Here is a 7,240-nt window from a genome sequence, read left to right as displayed (position 1 = left end):
ATTCTTTGTGACTCCATGGACTGCAGCACACCAGGCTCCTCTGTCCTTCACTATCTCCCAGAGTTTGCTCAAACTCATGTTCATGGAGTCGATGATGCCATCCAACAATCTCATCCTCTGTCTCCCCCTGCTCCTCCTGCCTTCAATCTTTCCCAGCATCAGGGTCTTTTCCAATGAGTCATCTGTTGGCATCAGGTGGCCAAAGTATTGGAGCTTCAACTTCAAGATACAATAATACAGAGGGGGAAAATCCACCTTCTTAGCACCTAGAAGCAGAATGGCAAACTGTTCTAGGAAATGGCCTTGGTGAATTTCTCAAATGGGAGAAGTGATCTTCACAGAGACACTCGCAAGAAAAAGATCGAAGCTCTTTATGTAACAAAAGAAGGAGACAGGGAGGAGTAGGAATGGGGCAGGGCCCAGGGGGACAGTCTCAGCAAGAAAGACTCATGATTTCTCTGGCAGCAAGATTTCTTAGAGAATAAACCATTTGAATGAAAGGGCTGTATTTGTGTTTTGGCTAGTATATCATGGAAAATTTCCACCTTTCCTACAAAATCTTTTATTAACTTTACCTTTCTTGGTAATGCGTTTGGTAAGAATGGAGTCTTTTTGGCTATTAATGGAAATTTTGCATTGTGTCAGGGTTGGTTTATTACAAAATCAGTTACTTCATGAGAAGACTTCCAACAAATGAATTCTACAAGTTATTTTCCATTTCCTCTTTGTTTCTAACCTATATCTTTCCCCTCCGTACTTCCCCTTCCCCCACTATTCCTTCCTCTTTGTCCTCTGTTTCCTTAAAACCTATACATGTTTTAGGTCCAAATGAAACTCTTCTTTTTCTCAGAAATCCTAAGAGCCATTCTGACTCAAAATGGTCTCTTCTGCTACAGATGCACTTTGTTTTTTACTAACCACTTGGCACTTACTTATTTCCTCTTTCTAGATATATATATATATATATATATATTTAATATGACTTTGCTTGATCTTCCTAGATATGGGAAGCTCACTGAGGACAGAGCTTTTCTACTTATCTTTTTTAAATCATCACACCCAGCCCAGTACTGTGTCTATAGCTGAAAGAGTGCTTATCCTAAATGAGAGAAATTGACTGGGTTACAGAAAACCTTAATGTCAAAGAGAATAAAAAAGAGGAGCAGAAAGTACTTAGGTTTTAGAGACAGGTGATAAAGCTGTAGCTAACAATGGGTGACCATGTTTGAGAGAGGCAAAACCTTTTATAAAAGTCTGTTGGTAAATATTCTCTTCTAAAAAGTGGTCTGTTGATCAGATATATTAACAAATCTAAGACTTTTAAATAAACTTGCTGAAGCAAGTGGCAGATATTCTAATATAGGAGTCACAGGACAAATGTCGTAAAGCACACACTGAAAACACACAGGCTTTTCCAGAATGTTTCTGTTACCAGTGAAAATAGGCTAAGAATAATCATCAATTCCTTGGGAGAAATGTGTTTGATATAAGTACTCAGAGCATATTCCATTATCCTGTTGCTGCTGTTTACTCACCAAGTTGTGGCTGATTCTTTGTGACCCTTTAGACTCCTCTGTCCACAGGATTTTCCAGACAGGAATACTGGAGCAGGTTGCCATTTCCTTCTCCAGGGGATCTTCCTGACCCAGGGATTGAACCTGAGTCTCTTGCATTGGCAGGCAGATTTTTGATTACTGAGCCTCCACAGAAGCCCTCCATTATCAGAGTAATCATATTTAATCAACTCTATACAGTTTTCATGATAGTGCAAGGGTTTAATCTTCCCATCTAAATTATTTGTCACATTCATAATGTTCTGTAGGTACTTTTTGAACAGACACCTGATGGGTAAAACCTGTGATTATCAGAGCCAATATCTTGAGGCCTAGACGAGTCCACAGGCAGATAGGTAGCACATTTTGTAGAGCTTAGTTTTAAAGATGTTTATTTCTGTATGGATAATCTACACAGAGTTCTGTTAGAAGAGATGGAAATTGGGATCAGGTGAGAAAGCCAGAATTGACCCTCTTGGAGGAGAAACCCTGAAGTAGGAAGACATTTTTGTTATATTAACCAATATGATAATTTGATATCAGAAGACTTTCATAACTATGAAGTTAAACATGGTGAAAGTGGTAGTGAAGTGAAGTGGTGGTGAAGTGAAGAAAGTGGTAGTGAAGACAGAAATTTCACATCGTCTTCCTGTATGATGAAGTCAGGTGAGTCAGTACAATATAGATTCAACAAATGAGCTGGTTGGGAATTTAGAAGTCTCAATCAGAAATGACTCGCTCATTCAAACAACTTTCTGTCTGAATTTCTTTTCTGTTAGATATCTACCAAGGAGGCATTACTTTGGAGTTATTAAGTTGCCTAGGTTTACAGACTTGGAGGCTTGCTTTTGTTAGGCAGTTCAGAAGCATCTGTCTCCAAGGTTCAGATTTGTATTAATCAGCTTAATGCTGATGTATGGACAGAGAATGCAAATTCATCCATTTGCAGTGAGAGCTGTAACTATCATATAACCAGAATATTCATGATCTCAGCACCAGGACATTCTCTCCCCATAGGTCGGCCTGAAGAAGAGACAGATTCTAATCAGAACACTTGCTAGCAAGGCATCAGAACATAAAGCATTAGTTTGATGACCTGCAATATTTCTCGGCAATAGGCTAAGTTAGCCTGTTGTTTTTGCCATCGCAATACAAAAAACCTTGACAATGGACTACAGTATTCTCTGTCTTCTGGCTGGGCCCACTGCCTTTTTGAAATGCTTTGATGAGTAGCTCACAGGTAACTTTTTAATTCTCCTTTCACAGCTTCCATAACCCACCAAACCTACTTTGGAGTTACATAGGGCTTCCCAGGTGGCAGTAGTGGTAAATGCAGTAGTCAATGCAGGAGTCTCAGGACATGTGGGTTTGATCCCTGGGTTGAGAAGATCCCCTGGGGTAGGAAATAGCACCCCACTCTAGTATTCTTGCAGAGGAGCCTAGTGGGCTACAGTCCATGGGGCCACAGAGTCTGACACGACTGAGCACACACAGTCTTTCTTTAGATTTGTTAATGAACTCCCTACTATCACATTCAGATCCATTAGGTTTAAGCCCTTGATGTGGCCTTGCACATTGCAATGGCCTGTTAGAAATAATTTTATTTTATTCTTTTCCCAGCTTCACCAGTGATTATTTAAACTCATGGAAAAAACAAAGCCTAGTCATTGCTGGTGATAGGAGTCTGGTGTAATTATTGAATACTGGGGTTGGTAGTGACAATGTCTTCAAGAAGAAAAGTGGAGATTAGGAAAGGTTTCTAGACACAGGAGAGACCAATCTGTGTTAGGAATGGGGAGACTTGGGGAGAAAATATGCCAAGGTGGTTGTGGAGTGCTGACCTACTGCTGCAAAGACCTTACCTCAATCATGCAAATGCAGATGAGTGATGGGTCTGCTCTGGTCAATACAAAATAGTGTAAGCTGGACCTTGTATAAACTAAAGACATGGATGCCCGAGGCTTGGAGAAAAGGCCTGACACAAAGAGTGGGCTTGGTAATTCTTTCTGGAATACCCAATCCTATTCTGATTGATGAAGCCTACAGAGAAGGCCAAATTTTCACTTTGTTTCTCATTGTGTATTCTACCCTTCTTTCTAATTGAGAGAAAGTAAGTTGCAGTATGGAAACATTTTTCTTCTAAAGGTTTAACTAAGATCTTAATTAGTAGTCATGCCCATGTTTTTCATTTTCTTTTTTCACAGTCATATTGTTATAGAATTAGGATAAAATTTAATTTATTTTGGAAAACATTATAGTTCTCTCCACTAAAATAGCAGAAGTAAATACCTTTCAGAGGAACTGTTATTGGTTTCAGACAGATTTTGGTAACAAATCCAAACTTTGTCCTAAAGTAATGTATAACCATTGCTTTGTAAATTGAAACCAAGACTTTATTAAATTGCTAGCAAGGCAAGAAGTAGACCAGTTCTTTAATTTACAGTTTTTTTTTTAAATTTTCTACCCAAGATAAAGAAGGGAAAAATATTATAATCATATAAGCTATTCAGCACATATGCCCTTTTGACAATGCTGTGTTGCATACCATGGGACTTTAGGAAATAAGTTTTGCTAATATATAAGAATGGGCTCTTTGCAAATAGTTCTGTTCTGGTCATTGAGCAAACATGAACCAAACCATTTAATTCCATTTCAGTGGCATTAAACTGATTTTAACCCTTTGTTTTCATCAGGCGATTCTTTTGCTCCTATCTTGATGTTTATTGTACACATTTTTTCTCAAGGAGGTACTTCAGAGAAGTAAGAGATGGTGGTGGAATTATTTTAATCACGGAAAGCACGACAGCATTTAGGGCTACATTAGCATCCTGCTGTTGTATAGATCTAGTTTACATGTGACCATTTTAGAGCAAGATCTCACAGTTAAATAAATGTGTGGTTTTCAGTGTCAAGAGTGGATTTTCTTATGTTACACAGTTCTCTATGGTATGTTGTTGGGTTGGTTGAATTTTTTTTTTTTAATTCTGATAGATTTTCTTTGCATGGTGGTTCTAGTGGTAAAGAATTCACCTGCCTATGCAGGAGACTCAAGAGACGTGGGTTCCATCCTTGGGTCTGGAAGATCCCTTGGAGTAGGAGGTGGCAACCCACTCCAGTATTCTTGCCTGGAAAATTCCACGCACAGAGAAGCCTGGCTGGCTACAGTCCATGGGGATGCAAAGAGTTGGACACAACTTAGCAACTGAGCATGCACACACTTGAAAAGTACAAAGAAAGTCAATTCTGCTATAACATGCTATATGCTCCTAAAAATCAGCCTCCTATGAAAAATGACACAACATAAAAGACAGAGCTTGTGGGAAAAATGGGTATTACATTGAAAATCTTTGGCACTGACACATACAAAGAAAGAAATTTAATAAAACAGGCTATGGGCAAAGCTAGTGGAGTTGATGGAATTTCAGCTGAGCTATTTCAAATCCTAAAAGATGATGCTGTTAAAGTGATGCACTAATATGCCATCAAATTTGGGAAACTCAGCAGGGCCACAGGACTGAAGAAGGTCAGTTTTCATTCCAATTCTAAAAAGAAAGGCAATGACAAAGAATGTTCAAATTACTACACAGTTGCACTTATCTCACACGCTAGCAAAGTAATGCTCAAAAATCTCTAAGCCAGACTTCAACAGTATGTGAACTGTGAACTTCCAGATGTTCAAGTTGGATTTAGAAAAAGCAGGGTAGAGGAACCAGAGATCAAACTGCCAACATCTGTTGGATCATAGAAAAAGAAGAGAATTCCAGAAAAACATCTACTTCTGCTTTATTGACTATGCTAATACCTTTGACTGTGTGGATCACAATAAACTGTGGAAAATTCTGAAATAGAAGGGAATACCAGATCACCTGACCTGCCTCCTGAGAAATCTGTATGCAGGTCAAGAAGCAACAGTTAGAACCAGACATGGAACAACAGACTGGTTCCAAATTGGGAAAGGAATACATCAAGGCTGTTATATTATCACCCTGCTTATTTAAATTCTATGCAGAATACATCATGCAAAATGCTGGACTGGATGAAGCATAAGCTGGACTCAAGATTGCAGGGAGGAATACCAATAACCTCAGATATGCAGATAACAACACCTTTATGGCAGAAAGTGAAGAGGAACTAAAGAGCCTCTTGATGAAAGTGAAAGAGGACAGTGAAAAAGTTGGCTTAAAACTCAACATTCAGAAAACTAAGATCATGGCATCAAGTTCCTTACTTAATGGCAAATAGATGGGGAAACAGTGGAAACAGTGACAGACTTTATTTTCTTGGGCTCCAAAATCACTGCAGTTGGTGACTGCAGCCATGAAATTAAAAGATGCTTGCCCCTGGAAGAAGAGCTATGACCAACCTAGACAGCATATTAAAAAGCAGGGACATTACTTTGCCAACACAGGTCCCTCTAGTCAAAGCTATTGTTTTTCCAGTAGTCATGTATAGATGTGAGAGCTGGACCATAAAGAAAGCTGAGCATCGAGGGACTGATGCTTTTGAACTGTGATGTTGGAAAAGACTCTTGAGAGTCCTTTAGACTGCAAGGAGACCCACCAGTCAATCCTAAAGGAAATCAGTCCTGAATATTCATTGGAAGGACTGATGCTGAAGCTGAAGCTCCAATATTTTTCCACCTAATGTGAAGAACTGACTCATTGGAAAAGACCCTGATGCTGGGGAAGATTGAAGGCAGGAGGAGGAGAAGGGGATGACAGAGGATTAGATGGTTGGATGGCATCACTGACTCGTTGGACATGAGTTTGAGCAATGTCTGGTGATGGTGATGGACAGGGAAGCCTGTTGTGCTGCAGTCCATGGCGTCACAAAGAGTCAGACATGACTGAGTGACTGAACTGAACTGGAAACATATAGTACAATCTTATACATCTTGCATGCTTTTATACACATTTTATACCTTCTTAAAATGTTAAGAAACAAATACTACATATTGCATTTTAAATTTGCTTATAGAATTGCTACAGCTTGGGAGTTCTTGTGAAGTGGCTACAGGGCAGTTATTTTGATTTGTAGGCTTCCTGATGGTTTTCTGCAAAGTGAGACCGTGGAGGAGTGAAAAGGAGCTTGAGGGTGTTGGGGGCCATGAAGAGTGAGCTTGAGGAGTGTGATTGGTTGACTCGAATCACATGAACACAGCTTTTCTTATGATTACCAATGCACATGAAATACAGAAATTCAAGGATATAGCTAAGTTAGTTCAACACTAACTTCTGAAAGACCTACTGACTTCAATTTCACTTGCTGCTGCTGCTGCTGCTGCTAAGTCGCTTCAGTCGTGTCCAACTCTGTGTGACCCCATAGATGGCAGCCCACCAGGCTCTCCCATCCCTGGGATCCTCCAGGCAAGAATACTGGAGTGAGTTGCCATTTCCTTCTCCAATGCATGAAAGTGAAAAGTGAAAGTGAAGTTGCTCAGTCATGTCTGACTCCTAGTGACCCCAAGGATTGCGGCCTACCAGGCTCCTCTGTCCATGGGATTTTCCAGGCAAGAGTACTGGAGTAGGTTGCCATTGCCTTCTCCGAGTTTAACTTGCTACTTTTCAGCAAAAAAGCAAGCCAGATCATAGGTATTATATGAAGTCTATTTTACTATTGAAAATGCAAACTGAAAAAAACTGATTTTATGCATCATTTAGTTGACATTAAGTTTATTTTTAATGATT

Source organism: Bubalus kerabau, chromosome 18 (assembly GCF_029407905.1).
Source record: "Bubalus kerabau isolate K-KA32 ecotype Philippines breed swamp buffalo chromosome 18, PCC_UOA_SB_1v2, whole genome shotgun sequence".
NCBI classification, from domain to species: Eukaryota; Metazoa; Chordata; class Mammalia; order Artiodactyla; family Bovidae; genus Bubalus; species Bubalus kerabau.
The sequence above is the reverse complement of the archived record's forward strand: the minus strand, read 5'-3'. Positions refer to the sequence as shown.